At 41.2% G+C, this 18,600-nt stretch overlaps 1 long non-coding RNA gene across 1 annotated transcript; it reads right to left on the bottom strand.

Moving 5' to 3' along the window:
- Positions 1-1,812: 1,812 nt before the first annotated feature.
- LOC102004490 lies at positions 1,813-15,079 on the bottom strand. Its single transcript, XR_260816.1, has 3 exons — positions 14,987-15,079; positions 14,477-14,608; positions 1,813-2,068 (listed from the first exon to the last, which is right to left on the bottom strand). It is a non-coding gene; the product is annotated as an uncharacterized LOC102004490 (long non-coding RNA).
- Between the last annotated feature and the right edge of the window lie 3,521 nt (positions 15,080-18,600).

Raw genomic sequence — 18,600 nt, 5'->3', positions numbered from 1 at the left:
TAATGAAAAAGGGAAATATTTTTTAATTAAATGATAAAAAATGTTAAAGATTCTTCAAGACAACATCATAATGATTTTTAAATTTATTTAAGCATCTAGGAGTAAGAAAGGTAAAAAGTAAAATATGAGATTTAAGAATTGGGGTGGCAGAAGTATGACAAAGATACTATAAGTGAAAAAATTCTCAAGAGGGGGCTCACTAAAAAGTAGAATAACCCAAAGTATGAAATTAAAGGAAAAAAATCTTCTAGAAGAGATTGAAACAAATCCTAGCAATAATAGAATAAAGTGGGCACACCTAAGGGTTCCGAACAAGTGCTAAGCCAAAGCCAAAACAATGTTAAAATCAGTGTTTAGGGGCTGGGGATTTGGCTCAGCGGCACAGTGTCTGCCTGGCAAGCGCGAGGTAGTGAGTTCAATTCCTGGTACCGGAAAAAAATATAAATAAATAAATAAATAAATAAAATCAGTGTTTCAGTTCCAGTTCATACCACAAAAGCCCACGGTAACCTCTATAGAATATGGGAGGAGACGTTTCCAAAGGGAAACACACTATGACTCCACTGCATCTCCCTCCTGCCAAGTGTTGGGATAGGGTCAGGTAAGGGCAAGCATAAAAATTATGTTCCTCTTTCCCTGCGGAGTAAGGGTGACACTTCTCACAGAGTGAGACTTCTACATTCTGGCCCCTAACTACATCATCATCTGCAGTATCCTTACTTTTTGGAAATAGGAAAGTATTCTGGTCCCTTAAATGCCACATACCTTCCCCACTTTGTCCGTGAAGTGACCATTTCAAACAATCCTACTTCCTCCTGCATAACTGGCAGTTCTTTCTCAAGTATCCTTATGTGTTACACCTTTCCGTGGAGTCGCTGTAGTGTGTTTACTCTAGTATTCTATTTCCTATGCCTCCAGGGACTTGGAGCTACTGTCCGGCACATTACTGGGGCTCAGTAATGATATCTTAATTTGATTACTGTCTGCTGTGCAGGCTTGCCTAGGGGCATCTACCAAGTCTCTCACTTCTTTTTTTTTCTTTTTAACTCTTGGGACAGAGGTCAGGCTGCAGCTTCATATGAGAAAGCTCATGGGGCCTCTACAGCCAGAGAATATACTTTATTTCCCTCCAGACGCCATTGCGAAGGGTTCTAAGCATGAATATTACATTTTCAGGGCCTAATCATTACTATTAACTGCACGAGACACTCCAGTTTTGGTCCATAGTCTCAAAATGAGTTTTTGGAAATTTGCCTGAAAAGCACTCACAGGGGGCCAAGTTCATGCCCACCCTTGGTACCTTGACTTATCTTTGCCCAGTGTCTGCTCAGGCATCGGCTCCTTTCTTCCCTGCTGAGTTCTCTCTACCTCGTTGCCCTCCAGCCTTGCGCTAGTCTGGGACATTCTGTAGCTGGCACTCAAGGATACTGTGAATGCAAATTCAGACTGTGCTTTATGGGAGATAAGGCTGAAGACACGTTGTTGGCTTTTGTACCATTCACCTGCCTTGATAGCTCTCAAAGCCAAATGACAGCAAAGTCAATAGAAAAACCACAGAAGTAGAAGTTAAAGGACAAAGTTCCAACTGATGCCAACTTGGCCATACTGACTTTAGAATGCATGAGCTGGGTGAGAGAGTGTCTAAGGTTCCTCCGGATCCTAATATGTCATAGTCATCTGGGGAGTATCATTTGGAATGCATGCATTCCAGTGAGACCACAACCTCATCGAGGTACCAGGGATGGTAAAGAAGTGGATAATTTCAAGAATCCTGGATTGTGGTTAATCTGTCACACTGTAACTATTGGTAAATGGCTTGCATACATTGCAGAGCACAGCCATTAGTGGCACATGTAACTCCTCACCAATAAATGAAAATGTAGTCACTTAAGCATGGAAGTTACTCAACTCCAATTACTTTTGACTTGGGAAAGTAAAATTTAATACCATAACAGGAAAATCAGCAAGGCGTCATTCCTCCTGTTGGTAATGATAGTAACACAAAGAATATTATAATCACCAAGATTCTCCAAAAAGGACATCTTGCTTTCTTCAATAGACTTTGCTTCTGAAAGGTAAGGGTGAATAATAGACAGGTGGAATATCCTCTAACAATAGGAACACGTTTAATTCTTCTGCATTAATCATTCAGGAAGAAAAACAAATGAGACACATGTTATGTCAGGCATTCTTGGACAATACAGAGAGGTAATATTAACAGTAATCGTAAATAGCTCTTCCAAAAGAACTTTAAGTACCTTATATACAATGGAGCTACTCCTAGGCAACTTTATTAAAAGCCATTTAATGTTTATGCAACTAATTCAGTGAGAAATAACGGTGCAGTTGCAGCTTCTGATGTGGAGGCAGCTGAAGTACTTGTCAAAGGCACAAACTCCCCTAACCTTCCTCCCTCCATCCCAGGGAAAACAGGATTTTATTACTGAGATACTTTCCCACTTCCTGGGTGTTGAGATTTTTAATATTTATAGTACACTTGACTTCTGTGACTAAAAGTGTTTAAGGAAAGTAAAGCATCAGAGCAGGAGGAAAAGGGGCATTTTAAACTTATTAATGACATAACTACACCATATTTGACCCAAAAAGGCTAATACTGCTAAGCATAAATTAGCAATCATTTCAGAAATTAATGAAGCAAATGTGTCCATTACCATAGCTGTTTCTCAGAGTTGCAACTGACAGAGAGAAATGTCAACATAGAGCAACATCTAAATTTTTTTACTTTAGTAGGAATGGAAGACAAAAGGTAAACCCCTTCTCTTTGGAGAACAGACTTGAACAAGTCAGAACAGAGAGAATACATGTTTATGGAAACACACAAAATCAATATTCTCCTGGAAAAATAGAGTAGATATCTTCTTGTGGAAAAATAGTTCCTACCTCTGGGTCTACATCTTTAAGCCTAGAGAGAGATCCCACTATTTATTCAAGTACAATGGTACAACACACTTGACCATACAGCTAAGAAGGAAAAGCATAAACAACCATCAAACATTTTTCTACAGGTTTAAAAGGTGAAACACACATTTGTTTAGCTATTTATCTTAAAAACACGAGTAGGAAAATTCAATACGAATTCCAGAGGATTTTAATCCACGTGCCACACACATTTTCCTAGTCTGTTGCAAGATAGAATCAGAGGATTACATTTTCTAAGAACCCCTTTTTAAAATGCTTAAACCCTAATCAGTTAAGTGGGACATAAGCTTCATGTGGGATTTGGAATCAAGTAATTAAGAGTGAAGTACAAGTTGATACGTACTGACTGTAGACCAATTTATTGCCCTGAAATTGTCCCTGCAGTTTGTTACTTTTTGACATGGATTTATTTGACTCAGAGCATTGCTTTGGAGTGTTAAAGTGAGACAAACTATGCGTATTTAACGGACTAAAACAACATCATTATTTTATGCAAGTTTCTTAGGATCAGGAATTTGAGCCAGTTTTGGCTGGCTGGTTCCGTTCCTCACAGCATCTAGGGGGGTCGGAGATAGGATTACCCTTGTCAATGGCCCATGATGGGCACAGCTGTTAAAGAGGACCTCATTTATTTTCCACCATTGTGTTTTTAGTTTCACTCATTACACAGCTGACAGCAGGATCTTCCTAAAACAAAATCTGATCACCACCCTTCACTTTAAAACTTTGCACTTATTCCATGTCCCCTACAAATGAGAAGAACCCAGGTCCTTTGCAAGGCTCGCTGGTTGGGTCCTTCCTGGTCTGTGCTCCCATACCAAGTGCATATTCCCGTTGCTGCCTGAGCACTTTGTAGGTCTCCAAATGCCCCCCTGTATCAGCACAGCCCCATATGGGATCACCAACCTACAAAGCACTTTCTCCCCTCTTGCAGCCCCTTTGCTAAACTCTGAGATGTCATGTGCTCTGTAAAGGCTTCCCACAGCCTGTGCAAGCTGCCCACCGCCATGTGCCCTGGCATCCAATATGTATGGCGATGGTAGCCTCTTTCTATCTGTCCCCACTGTGCTGTGGGGTCCCAGAGAGCGAGCTCCACATCTGAGTCTCCAGGCCAGCCCTTACCCTTAGCGGAGAGTCCCACACATTGCAAATGCTCGGTGTGTCAGCTGAGATAGGCTGGGGAGAGAGTGACAAGTGCCGGGGGGAAAGACCAGAAAACCCCAAACGGAAAGAAGATGGGTGTGACGGAGAGAAGACCCAGGGCCGTATTAGTCATAGGATGGACCCAAACCTGGGCTTCAGCAGACAGAGTGGTGAATGAGAATGCTCTGGACAATGACAGACACAAAACAAGGACCGAGAGTGAACAACATCCCACTCAGTGGAAGAGAAACCAAGACCTGTGTCGTGGTCAAGTTTAAGGGAGAAGAAGCAGGGCAAAGATAGAGGGCCTACCATGAGGGCATCAAGGGCAGCCATAGGGGCGCGGGAGGCAGCCCCTAGCAGAGCATCCCTAACCTAGAATCAAAATGTGGGATGCCCAGAATCCAGACTAGCGGAACTACCCTCCAGACCCCAAGCACAGCCCCACAAGTGGCCTCTCAGAACCCAAGAGAGAGGAGAGGTTAGCCAAAGTGAGTCTTGCTTCTGAGAAGAGCTGGGTGGCTCTCCCTGTTAAACCTGAGCTGTCCCCTGGTCCACTGGGCTGAGTGTCTTTACGCTTGGTTCACATTGACTGAGTAACTGTAAAGTGAATCTGTGTGTGCTTGACTCTAGTTGACAAAGTCTAGGGCATATTTTCTTACTGGGGACCCCAAAAGTAGAGAGAGATGGCTGCTGAGGGCCACCAAGGAAGATCTACCTGGAAAGAACCCTTAGCTTTCTCTTGACAAAAAATTCCAGAGGAAATAATCAGCCTGAGAAATTATTTTTCTACTAAATATTTGAAGAAAACATAATTGTTTTTCTGCCTCTGAGTATACAATAATGATAGCTAACGTACACTGAGCTTTTTCTGTCTCTCAGCTCTTATTTTTATCACTTCACTCCTATTAACCCATCCAGTCTTTGTAACTAACTTTGGGGTTGGTCTTTGTAATTACCTTTGAGGTTGCAAAGGAAACTGAGATTAAATAACTTGTTCAAAGTCACAGAGTTGGAATTCGAACACAGGCAGTTGGATTTCATGATTTGTATTCTTACTGAACTTGGCTAAGCCTGAATTTGGCAATATATTGCATCTACTGGTTCATTTCTAAAAATACTACTGATATTGATAATAATTCTAAGAAGTGGTTTTGAGATTCCCTTGCTTATTTAAGTCTCAGCTTCTGCGCAAGACACATTGCCTTGGTTAGGTGCCCAGTGCCTTACTCATTTGAGTGACAGAGGAGGTATCCGCTCTGGCTCAGCTTCCTCATCAAGTCAGGGGCTCTGCTGAGAAAACCGGATTTCCGGATCCTTCTCCAGCACTTTTCACTAAGTTCAAGCATGAGAAGATGCTTCTAAATGTTCAGAGAGGTTGAAAATGTGCAGAACTCCAAAATTTTTTCTATTTAGAGAAAAATGTGTGAGAGAGAGGAGAATGTCATTTTCCCCTTCTACTACATCTGGATACTACATTCAGTGCTCTGTGCATTTCCTTTCTATCCAACTGTATTTCAAACCAATAATTTTGTAAGATATATATATCTTATTTTAAGGCCATATATATATATATATATGGCCTTAAAATGTACTTTAGAATCCTAATCCATTCTTCCGGTATTTGATTCATCTCAGTTCTGAAACTGTCATTACTCTTCCCTTGAACTTTCTTCTTTTGATTCTTCCATTCACTATTTCCTGTCTTCATGATATACATATTTGACAGTAGACTAAATATACTTACAGTGACAAACTTGGGCTAGGAGTGCAGCTCAAGGGTAGAGTGTGTGCTGAACATGTGCAAAACCTTGGGTTCAATCTGAATAACCCCACCACACACACACACACACACACACTGACTGATGCTATAGCTCGAAAAAAGCTATTAAGAAGAAAGTTGCTTAATTAAAATTGAGTGAAAAATGCAACCAGATTAACATTCTTGAGTAATAGGTTTGAAGCTTGAACTTCAACCTTATGGAGCTGCTCTGGGAATTAGAAAGAGAATATAATCTGCTAAACTATGAGACACATTTAAATTATTCTTAAGGTATATCTGATGTAACTTTTTAAATTTGCTATTTACTAAATATGGTCTCATACACAGGCATCATTAATAAGTTCATAACAAGTTTCTGATACTTTCTATGCCTATTGTTTATTAGTTAACTGCACTAGATTTCAGAGTTTTCAGAAGATACCCTTAGTCAAGAAAATTCTTTTGTCAACAATTTTAAAACCTAATTTTTCAAAATCTGAAGAAATCTATTCAGATTCTCTATTCTAAAATAAAACCAGAAGTATAATGTATTTTTCATATTTGCATGAATAGACAATTTTACAGCCTGAACAATTCATTGAATATAAAATTAACCCTAAAGAAAAGTAAATAGAACCAGAATAACCACCAAGGTACAGAGTATCCATAGTGTACTGTCTCAGGGACAGAGGCAAATGGTCCACACTTAGTATGACTGCCTTTTTTACTTTATCTCTGGATGTGCACATACATGTCCACTGCCAGGGATTTTAGAGGACTTATACTTTCAGTTGTAGCGGAAGAAAAGAAGCTATAAAAACCACAGAAGAGAAAGAAGTTTTGCCCTGAATAGACTTCCCAACAAATTGGAGAGAAGGTCTTTGGAACACTGCACCTCACCTATTTCAAGTATTGCAGGAAGTTTTCACTGCACTTTATTCTAATACTTGAAATACTGCCAAGGAGGATTTTGAGGGACACAGATCCTCTTAAAAATGCAAGTGCTGCTGAGATTTCCTTCCAACCTTAGAGTGGCTTAATCAGTAACAAAGAGAAAGTGGGTATTGTTCTAGGGAAGGGAAAGGCTGGTTTTATTCAGCCAACAAATACTTTCTGATCAAATAGCGAACATGTCAGGCATTGTTCTGGGTGTTGGGAATACAGAAGAGACAGAGCAACTGGGTGTACCCCTCAAGAAGCCTAGCTTCATTTGGAAGAAAAAGACACTAGCAAGGTAAACGGCCATGGTAGTATAGGCAATGGCAGGTGCTATGAAATACAGAGAAAGGTGAATGTTCTCCAGAGAACTTCTGGGCCTGCTTTTAGATCACTAAGTGCTGTCTCTTATGAAGAGTGAGGGAGAGAGAATATCTGATAGGTCCTCATTGCCACAAAATGTGGTAATAAAAATAAGGAAGGTGCAGCTGAGTTACTAAGTGATGCCAAAAAGGCTTGTTTGTCCTTTGTGGGGCCCAAGTGCTAGAGAAGTCTCTTCTCTCCTATTCTAGGACAGCTGAGGACAGCATGCTCCCCTCCCCACCTTTTTTTTTAGCATTGAGGTTTGAACCCAGGGCTTCCACAGTGAGCTGCTTCCCCAGTTCAATGTTTTATTTTATTTTCTGTTCTGATACAGGATCTCACTAAGTTACTGAGTTGCACGGGCTGGACTTAAACTTGCGATCCGCCTGCCTCAGCCTTCCAGCTCTTGCCACCATAGGGGGTACGTGGCTCTGTTTTCACCGTTTTGTTTCTCTGCGGGTACTTAGTAGGTGATCTATGAATGTTTGTCACATTGACTGTGAAGGTTTGTCATAATTCCCACTCATGCAGAAGGTTTTTACTTTCTGTCCTCATTGGACCTTTTGCAGGTGTCAGCTCTCAAGGGACACAAGTCCCTGTGCCCAGTCATTCACTCAGTGTTGTAAACATTTCACTGGGAAAGGAAGGGGCCTTATTCATTGCTACAGAGGTTTTTCTGCCCCCTTTTTCTTACACCTTAAGGATAAAAACCAACTCTGAGAATTTCTCCCAAATCCTCATACAGATCTAAAATAGTAAAATATGGTATCAACTTCAACTTTAAAATTCTCCTCCTCCTCCTGTGTGAAGGTGATCATGCCGTCACTAGTGGAAGAAACAGCCCATAGGTGACAATATTCCAGGAAGCAGGGATTCCCGCAGCACCCAGTGCCCCAGGGCTCTGTGAGGTCCACATGCAGCTTCCTAGACCAAAGCCGTGTCTCAAATCTTCCTATTACACCCATCATGTTTGCTTGCTAAACCACAGCTGAAGTTATTTACCCGGTCTCTCATCTGTTTTCTGGTTGTATTTTATCTAAGTCATCTTTACTTTAGTTGAGCTAAGGCTGTGGTTTTGCAAATTAAATCAGATGTGGGTTTCTGCATATGTCTCTCCCATGTGTTTACTAAGCTTTTTTTTTTTCTTCTTTAATATTGTATGTCTGTTTTCATCTTTACAGTGGTGTGAAGGAAGATTTGTTTTGCTTACAGTTCTTTACACAAATTTAAGCCTATTTAGAAGGACACGTTAACACCTTTTAAATTCCTTGCTTAAAATATATCTTTAACCGCAATGGACTCCCCTAAAGTCTTGAATAATGAAGAGATCAGATGGCTCACAGATGTAGACTTTACACTTTAGGTGAAGGGGCTCTGTTTCATGCTTCTAGCCAAGGAAGCAGTTTTTAATAAAGACAGCTCATGTGGCTAAGTGGAGGAGGAATAGACAGAATGACATGGTAAAATGGTGGGTCCTCACTGAACACCTATTGCAGCAACCTTCAGTAATCTCGAGAAGACATTCAAATTTCTCACCCTGAGCACTGAACAGAAGTGGTTGAATACAGAAGAAATAATCAGGTAAAACGAATAGGACTTGTTGCACAGATGGATGAAGATAAGGAAAAAGGAGAAATCACAGTTGAAAAGAAGGAAATAAATTCAAAATGTGGGTACATCCCATAATACTTAAGTAAAGAAAGTGACGCCGATGGAAACGTGACTGAAGAGATGGAAGGATGGCAGGCGAAGAGGAGAGAGAGGAAAGGAGCAGAATGAAGCAGTGGACGCGGAAGTTAGCAAGTGATTCTAGAGCCTTTTCAGAGAGAGCGATCAACGGTGGTGGGCAGGAGGTGCCAGCTAGCAGAGGGCAGCAGAGCGAGTGGAAGATGAGGAAGTAAAGATGGTCAGGAAGCGTGGTGGCAAAGGCAGGCGAGGCCACATCTGCTGGGGAAGCAACATCAGAAGTCCTTAGAGAACGGAAAACATGGCTGTGCTTGTAAGTGGGGGAGAGAGAGGCGAGACCGTGGGATCAAAGGAAAAGCATAATTCGGGGAGTGCGGACCGGGCGGGAGCAGGCGCACAGAGCACTCACGGAAGAATAGGTGGTGACGAGAAGCTGAGCCAGAGACAAGGAAGTGGGGCAAATTTCTGTCTTGTGGCTTTCGTTTTCTCTCTACACTAGACAAGCTCATCTACCTGGCGTGGCCAGGGCAGAGTTATGATTTTGGAGGAAAACAGCTGAGGAACAGCCTGTTTGGGAAATGAGAACAGAAACAGGGCAGAAATTACTTAAAAATAAAAACTGTAGGCACATTCTCAATACATGGAATGCTTATATTACGTAGTGTTTTTTAAATCATGAAAAATAGACACAACACAATGTATCATTTTAGCCATTTTAGGTGTGCAATTCAGTGTCTTTAATTAGACTCTCGATGTTACACCCTGTCTTCCTCATTTTGCCAAAACACAATACCCACCACCCACAACTCAAAGGAGACATTTGTGTGGGCTCCTGGGCTTAGAGGATTTGGCCCATAGTCAGCTGGGTCAGCAGATAAAGCATGGGGGAAGGGCCGGGGGAGGAAGGTGCTCATGCCATGGTGGTCAGGAAGCAGCGAGGGGAGAGAGCAGAGGGGAGTGATTTCTACTCTCCAAGGTCGTGACCCAAGTGACCCAGTCCTGCCAGGCCCCCCTCCCAGCAGCGCGCAGCTGTGGATTCATGAGTGTGTGAATCTGCTGATGATTACAGAGCCCCCATGGTCAGTTCCCCTCCAAGCACGTGAGCCTCAGGGAACACCCCGGACTGAAGCCATAACATGCACCCCCGACCATTGCTATTTCATCATCCCGGAAAGGATCTCAATACCCATGAAGCAGTAACTCCCATCACCCCACTTTCAGCCTCTGGCAAACCCACTGTACTTCACATCCGTGGGAATATGCCTCCTGTAGCATGTGCTGCTTGTAAAGCACAATTCACAAAATAAGAAAAAGGAAGGAATCGTAGGAAGGGTATCATCCTTAGGGAATTGTGCTGTGGATAGAGGTCGTTCTTAAGCCGTACTATTTGCTTAATCCATTATATTGTATCCACTTCTAAAACATTTCTAGTGTTAGAATTTAGTATAATGCATTACTTTTAAAGTGATTCAAATTAACTGCAGCCTCTGAACACCACTAAACTTTGCTTTGTATTTAGTATGTTGTTTATCATACATACATACCCAGCTGTGAATGTCTGTTTTCCCCCTACAAATGATAACACAGATTTGTACTTTGGTAAATATTTTTCTGTTTAGCAGTATGTTTCAGGAGATTGGTGTGTTCATCTGAGTGTATGTTGTCTGAAATAGAAGTCACCACAAATAGCTGGTACATGCATCATTTAGAAAGTGGAGAGGTTTTGCTATTAACATATGCAAACAAATATTTCTGCTTTATTTCAGTTGTAGGTGACACGAACGAACAGATCTTTACTTCTCAAGAGGGGATGCAATGAGTCACTGTAGGATTACATTTAGTTATTTTTTTCTTTCCAATGAAAGTCAGTTGTAATAAGAGATTTATTGGAAGGAATATCTGATAATGGAATCATCTTCTTAAGATAACTTCCATTTGCACTTTCTGTGAACCTTCAGCAAGAGTTGACAAAATTCCTGCAGTGGGGATGAATAGGATGTGTCTCTTCTTGTAGCATGTATAGTAATCATGACTTACAGATACCTTCTAAATTGAGAGCTACAGACTGAATTGGTAGCAGACACAGACAGCATTAGCCTGGCCTTCACGGTAGCTGTCACCCTCTAAGTATCAATGAACTAAGCTACCAAACAGGGAAATTATTTTCATATTGTTTCAATTCCCCAAATTTTACCCTGAATCTAATTTCACTTGCTATTTAATTGCCAGCTGTGACCCCTTCCACTCCTAGAACTACAGAACTGCAATTTCATCACTAATCCATGGAGACTTTGGTGCACCCTGGCTTTTGCTGGCTCGTGTGTGAATTCTTTGCAGAGACTGTAATCTTTTTGAAGATAGAGAGTTTTAATCCATTGAATTGTGAAAAAGTACCATTCTAACAGATAAGAAAATTAGACTCAGACAAGTAAAGTAACTTTCCTAAGGTCATACAGCTGAATTTAGCCAGTAACTGAATTAGTCTTTCTTCCCTAGAACTACTTGTATGGTCTTCTTTTTCAAAAAAGACTTACAAATGCCCAAGAAGCACATGAAAATATACTCAATATCACAAATTAGAAAAATGCAAACTATAGCCAGGAGATATTACCTCATACCCATCATAACAGTTCTTGTCAAAACCAGAAAATAACAAACACTGGCAAGGATGTGGAGAAAATGGAGATTCTGTGCACAATTTGGGGGAATGTAAAAACAGTTTCTATGCAAAACAGTATAGTTGTTCCTCAAAAACTTAAAAATAGAATGATTATACAATCCATAACTTCTACTTCTAGGTGTATTTGCAAAGGAATTGAAAGCAGGGACTTGAAGAGCATCAGAAGCATTAGTCACTCTAGCCAACAGGTGGAAGCAACCTAAATATTCACTGACAGATACATGAGTGAACAAAGTAAAGTATAACCGTGAAATGGAATATTATTTAGCCTTAAAAAGGAAGGAAATCTTTTCACATACTACAGCATGGTAGAACCTTGAGGACATTATGCTAAGCCAAATAAGCCAGTCACAAAAGGACAGATATTGTATGATTCTACTTATCTGAGTTACCTGAAGTAGTCAAATTCATAGAAACAGAAAGTAAAATGGTGGTTGTTTGGGGTGGGAGAGGGTGAAAATGGGGAAATACTGTTTAGAGTACAAATTTTCAGATTTGCAAAATGAAGTTTGAGGGGATGGTTGCAAACAACGTGAATATATATAGCACAACTGAACTGTGTGTTTCAAATGATCACCCCAGTACTGCACAAATAATAAGGTGGTAATTTTCACATGTTTTGTGGTCACTCCAGTTATCATAAAAATATACTAAGTATTTTGAACTATCTAACTGAATACCTTGCCCAGACTCCTTGCTTTAGTTGAGTCCTTGACATTGGTTCATATTAAGCATTCTTCCCTTCCAGAATGTTCCAAAAGTTCCTCTCCACCTGTGTAAATCCTACCCAAAGAAACTCTGATGATACCACTGTAGGATACCCAACCATACCCTGCTTTTTTATGATACAGCTGAGAGCCAATCCAGACCTCTTGGCTTCCTCCTGCCTTAAGGAGCAGGCATTGCACACTTTGTGCATAACTTCCCTCTCATCACTCGATGACCTCATGGATTGCTTCTTCATTTTTCAGAGGGTTTTTATTCACTCTCAGTAGAACCTAAGCCCATGAAAGGCAGGAGCCATAAACAGCACCCTGTGGCTTATGCACATCTAATGGAGAGCTTTGCATACAGCTAGCTCACAGCAAGACTGGTAAATGAAAGCATCAGTGGGTGAATACATGGATGAGTCAGGGGGATCTTTAACATATAGCTGAGCCGAATGCACTATGAATGAAGGGTAGCATCTTCTGTGAACGACTCCAGCTATAGCCGCCCTGTGCTTTACCTACCTTCCTTGCTCCACACTGACGCTTCTTTCCCTCAGCAATCTCATCTTGCTTTATCCGAGGTGCACCTGTCCCGCGGCCCAGACAGTGTGGAGCGAGGTGGCCTCCTCCCTGCCCTCACTGCCACTCCACTTTCATTGCCCTTTTTTGTTTTAAGGGGTTTGCTATTAATTGGTACACAAAACAGTAAGTAACAACAATAATAAACGGCCCTGTACAACATAGTGACTAATGCCTGGTATGTAATGTTAGTTCTCATCTCTCCACTTACCCGCTGGGAGTCCTGCACAATCTGTGTAACCCTGTTGTTGTTGATATATCTATATATCTCTAGCTCTAATCCTCTATCTCTCTATCTATCCTATATATCATCAAGTTTTCCATGTTAACCTACTTTTAAGGGCTGAGTTTAGTGATAAGAACATTCACATTGTTGGGCAACTTTCCCCACTGTCCTCAAGAGCTGTTTCATCTCCCGAAACAGAAACTCTGAATCCATTAAGCACTAACTCTCCATTTCGCTTCCCCCAAGCCCTTGGTAACCACCATGCTGCTGTCCGTCTCTGTGAATCTGAGCACTCTATGTAGCCCGCTCATGTGGAGTCATACAGTATTTGTCCCTTTTTGTGACTGGCTTGTTTTACTTAACACAGTGTCCTCAAGCTTCATCCATGCTGGAACATGGCTCAGAATTTCCTTCCTTCGATGCCTGGATAGTATCTCACTTTCATATCTTAAACCTCTGTTGAATTCTCTGTAAAACAGGAGAGTAGCTGATCTTTCAAATACTGTGCTAAGGACTTAATGAGATCTTGAAAAATAAGGGACTGTGCCCAACACAGTGGGTACTAATTTAACTTTCTTCTCTTCCCTTTCTAAATTGTAAGTTCCCTGAAGACCAGAGGTGAGAAGTGCACCTTTTTCATTTACCTAGCTCCTGATGTCAGGTGTTAATGGGTTCTCTGTTGTTATAATAATAACAATAATTATTATTATTATTTTGTAAATTAGAGATTGGCTCCCAAAGTGCCAGCTTTTTGAAAATGATTATCTTTTTCACACTTCTCCACGGCGCTCTCCCCTGTACACCAGTCACAAGGATATTCACAGCAGGCACTTATCAGGGGAGCCAAGTGGATGGAACACATCTTGGGGTTGGACTTACTAGCTTAGACGAGAGAGAAGGCTGAACAGCCATGGCATAAATTCAAATAATGAAACCCAGCCAAATGAATGAAACCAACAAGCAAAGACCCAGTTTTCTGGTGTAGTGTCTTACTTTGTTGTTCTCCTTGGCCTAAGTCAATGCAAGTGGATCACTGCAGAGTTAATTGTGGGCTTCCTCCTTGCTGGCAACAATCTATTCTGCGGTCACTGCGTTATTAGAATGGACAGATTGGTACTCCAGCTGACTTGGGGACTGAATCATGAAAGAGGCAAATCTGTCTGGCGAAGAACCTCAAGCAACGTTGATTTGGGCAGAAACATAAAGCTATAGGAGAACTACCGCAACGGCTGTCATGTGGCAGAAATTAAACTCAAACTGATGACTCTGTGATAATAGCTTACCTGCTTTCAGATTTATTTTCCCCACTGATAAATTTCCACAGAACACTGCACTTCGCATAATCTCTTGGTTCTATAAGTCTGCTTTTCTCCAAACCTCTCTCCCAAGACTTTTCAAAAAGATGGCAACTTTGCCGTAGTAGCATCGGTGACCTCATCGGTTTGACTTACCTGGAAACAGCAAAGACAGGCTGCTCTGAAGCTGTGCACAGACTGAAACCCCTCAGCATTGTGAGAGATGACTTATCTCCTTCCTGCCGTGGGTGCACTGGCAGTACTGTTCTCTCCAGTGCTGTCAGCTGCCTGCAGAGAGCATAGGTCAAATAGGACCAGGATCATTTCAACCCAGAAGGATGCGCTTTTAAGGCTGAGTGACAGGACGTTCGTGGAAATGACTGTGTCCAATTCCCGGATTTCCCCGAGTCCTTGTTCTCTTGCTGGCTCCCACCCCGGCCCTGCTCAGGGTGCCACTCTGGCGAGAGCGCTGTGTGGCACGGGGACCTTGTGTGCACACCTGCACTCTCACAGGGGCGCCCGTGTGATCTCAGTGACAGTGTTTTCAGTGTCTGGAGGTGTGTGTTTGCTTCTCTGAGGCGACCACAAAGTAGCAGTGAGTTTCTCTCTAATAGATAAGGGGGACAGAAGTTGACACTATCTCTAAGGTGATGTATGATGTCTTACTCTGTGCATGGACTTGGTAAACTTCACCGTGACATATTTCTTTTTCCTCTCTCCCTTTTTTGTCAACATCACCTTTCCCCATTTTGTTATTTGTTTGCTTTTTCCTGCATTGGAAGACAGAAAAAAAAAAGAGATCAGGCTCAGTAGACAGTGCCAGTGAAGCATGTGCCACACTGCCAGGGCTGGGTATTTTCAGATGCCTGGGCACCACCTGTGTGACTTTTTCTTCCTTTGTTTTTAAAAGTAAACACGGCAGGATGTGAGCTCACCAATTACTGAGCGCACAGAAGTACAGGAACTGCTGGCCTAACTAACGAGCGTGACTTCAAAGGACAGTGGAGAGGAGCCCCTGCCTCCTGCTAGACATTTAAGGGCTCTGCTCTCCCCAGGAGGCCACTTGCTGGCGGGGCTCCACCAAAACAGTGACTTGCCAGCCTCTGACTTTCCTTAGAGCCTGCCCAAGGAACTCTATGTAGGCAAAGGGTACCCTGGTGGTGGCATTTCCTTCTAGCTTTCAGGACTTTGGAACTGAGGTAGAGAAAGTTATTTTATTTTGTGTGGCAGAAACAGTACAGAATATGACCTGGACTTTGCATTGCCTTACATCTTCTAGATTATACATTTTCCCAGCGTATTCCTAGGATTATATAACAGAAGTATGATATAGATAGCCATATGACTTCCGTAAATTGAAGCACAAAGCAGTCAAGTTTATGAACTCAAATGAAATATTAAGCTTATCTTCTTTTTCTTTTCTTTTTTTTGGATTTTTGAGACAGGATCTTCCTATGTAATTCAGAATGGCCTTGAACTCATTCTGCAGCCCAGGATGGCTTTGAACTTGTGATTCTCCTGCCTGAGCCTCTTAAGTGCTGGAATTACAGGCATATACCACCATACCTGGGTTAGAGCTTATTTTCTGACATTCTAATATATACCCCTAGAAGCCAGTGTTACAAAAGGGGTGGTCAAGTGCCCCTGGCAATCCGGTCACTACATTACATCCAAATTCTGTTCTTGACTCAGAGGGAGAGCTGGCAATTCAAAAATAGCAGACGCTGTGTTATGAGGTATTCAGATCTCCATTTTTTCTATAATCATGTTTTTTTGCTCCCTCTAAAATGCAAGTATTTCGAGGACAAACCTCCTGTTTCCCACCAACATTAGCCTATAATCCATGCTTGATGACTATTTGTGATATGAATGTTGTGACTAAACAGACCACTTATAGATTGTTCCCATGAGATGAGGAGCAAAGATATTTCTCCAGGATGGAAGGTTTGCATTTCTAAATCCTTTACCCCTTAGGACAACAGTAGTCCAGTTGCTAACCCTCGCAAGACGTCGTGCACTACAGGGTGTTGGGACTGAAACAGACTGAACAGATTAATCTCTACTCCCTCATTTTGTGGAGAAAGAAACTGAGGCTCACGGAGGTTAAGTGATTTTCCCCAGTTTACCCAATTCCTCTTCAAACTTTGCACTGGCTTTATCTTTCTTGGCAAAAGCAGAACTGGCTACAGTTAGGTCCATGGCTTGCTTGTGCAATTCAGGACCTGCCTTGGACAGAGTTAGGAACATATTAAAGGCATGCAGTTGCTTCCTCTGACTTTAACCTTAATGGTGCTGAATTGCTTTGGGCTCAGCATTTTAATAAATTCATGTTGAAACCAAATTCTATCCAGAGATAAGGAAAAAACTCATTTGAAAATTGAATATGAATGTACTTTGGAGGAAAAGCAAAGAGTATATCCTACTTCAAATAGAAAATAAAAGGCTAGAGGTGATTTTAATATTCAGCATCAATATATGAATAATTGAAAAGAGTGCTAACTAGCAATTTTCAAATCCTCACTCAAAGAAGAATAGGCTTGGATTATAACAGGAGAATTTCTATTTAGTTGTTTAAAAAAAGATAAAAAGTAGTCATCAGTGAGACTCAACTTAGATTTACTAACATTCATGCCAATCTCACATATAATTTCCATTTTTTGTAGAATCACTGCACTCGCGAATTATTAGGCTGATGAGAGATCATTTTTATTTTATTCAAATATGTGTCTAAATGGCTCATAGCACTCTTACTAGAAACTTGAAAATACCTAGCTAGCATCAAGAGAGCAATTGTTCATTTCAAATCCAGAAACAAACTGTAGAGTGTGACCTGAACATGTTACAGAATTCCATCCTTGATTCTGCCCTTGTCATTAACACTGGTAAAAATAAATGTTTGTAATGAAGACTTAAAAGTCAGGCTAAATTTTCAGCTGACCATGAAAGACTAGTAGAGTCTATAAAGTGCAGAGTAAAATGCAGATGTAGACTAAAAAACACAGCTAAGAGCAAACTGAGATGTAATTTTGGTACAAGCCGTCATCTAGATTCAACACCTTTATTGGTCATGAGTAGGGTGGGAAAAATATGACTTTAGAAAATTATGATGAACAGAATTGTTTTAGTTAACTGATATTCTATATGAGTTAAAAGAATGCAGCTGCTATAAAAATCAGTTCCTTCTTAGTGTACACTTATGGACCTTGGGTCATAGAACTCTAACTTCTTTGCTTAAATAGTACCTGGAGGACACTGATTGGCATGAACCAGCACAACTTTTGGTGTTTGCAGTAAAAATGGTGAGAGGATTTAGAAATAAAGACAAGAGACGAAAGCTGAGGTCAAGTGGAGCCATCTCTCCGGATGGGAGGAAAGGAACTGCCCAAGGATTGCAGAGCATTTATTTATGCACTCAGGAGGTTGATGTCCATTTTAATCTGTCTGCCTAGCAACCTGTTTGCAACCTGGAACAGCTTGTTTACAGGGCTAGACGAGCCTTCCATGTTCTTGGGGCCGGCTTTTTCTTAACCCTGCACCTATGATTGATTTCTAGCTTTGACCATTCCCTACCACTGATTATACTGGATATGTTTTATAACATACTGACACAAAGAAAAGGTGCTCAACACCATTAGTCATTAGGGACATGCAAATCATGACCAAGCTATGCTTCACACTCAGTAGGATGGCTGTTACTAAAAAGGCAGAAAATAGGGTTGATGCTGCAGGAACACACATGCATTGCTGGTGGAAAGGTAACATGGTATAGTCACCATGGGAAACAATATGGTTTCTAGAAAAGTCAAACAGAGTTGCCATAGGATCCAGACATGCTCCTCCTAAGTATACCCAAAAGAATTGAAACAAGGGCATAGATACTTGTACACCAATCCTGTCTACTAAATCCTTTACCCTTAGGAAAGTGGTAAATCTTCATAGCAGCATCTTTCACAATAGCCAAAAAAAACGGAAACAGCCAAGGGTCCATCAAAAGATAAATGGAAATAAAGTATGTGGCATCTCTATGCAGTGAATAATATTCAACCTTTAAAACAGGAGTGAAATTCTGATGCTTGAGTGAACCTTGAAAAGATTATGCCAAGTAAAATAATCCCGACAAAAAAGAGGCAAATATTGTATGATTTCTAAGTGATGAAATTTATAAAGTTAGAAGATAACCTAGCAGTTGCCAGGGACAGTGGTGGGGAGGGACAATGGGGTGTTAATGTTTAATAGGTACAGAGTTTCTGTTTGGGAAGATGAAACAGTTCTGTAAATGG

The sequence above is a fragment of the Chinchilla lanigera genome, unplaced genomic scaffold (assembly GCF_000276665.1).
Source record: "Chinchilla lanigera isolate Chin_1 unplaced genomic scaffold, ChiLan1.0 scaffold00020, whole genome shotgun sequence".
Classification (NCBI taxonomy): domain Eukaryota; kingdom Metazoa; phylum Chordata; class Mammalia; order Rodentia; family Chinchillidae; genus Chinchilla; species Chinchilla lanigera.
This window is presented reverse-complemented; position numbering and strand designations above follow the sequence as displayed.